The sequence below is a fragment of the Gekko japonicus genome, unplaced genomic scaffold, assembly GCF_001447785.1.
Source record: "Gekko japonicus isolate JY-2015 unplaced genomic scaffold, Gekko_japonicus_V1.1 scaffold1385, whole genome shotgun sequence".
Lineage (NCBI taxonomy): Eukaryota > Metazoa > Chordata > Lepidosauria > Squamata > Gekkonidae > Gekko > Gekko japonicus.
Window position 1 is genome coordinate 492,020 of NW_015177055.1, and position 401 is coordinate 492,420.

Here is a 401-nt window from a genome sequence, read left to right on the forward strand (position 1 = left end):
ATTCCTTGCCGGGAGTTAAGTGCTGTGGAGTGCCGACTGATCCGAGCGTCTTCCGGTGTCGATCCGAGGGTCTTCTGGGGCCGCTTTCTCTCAGCGGCTCTCTCTCCTGCCACCGCGGCAACCTCTCAAGCCCGCAGCTGAATCCAGGTACATCCCTGTGCTGGAAGCAGTCTAAAGACAGGGAGCGCTTCTCCTTAGAAGGCCGGGGGCCTGGCTCCGGGCTACGCACGAGTCCCAGGGACTGCCAGCGGCATTGCGCGTGGGAAGGAGGCCGAGTCGGGACGACGCTCCGAGGTCCGTTTTGGTCCTGCCGACAGATGAGTGCCGGCGGGAGACTGTGAGAGCAGCCTGGAAAGGGCCACCACCGCGCAACCGTCCTAACCTCGGAAAAAAAAGGCGTC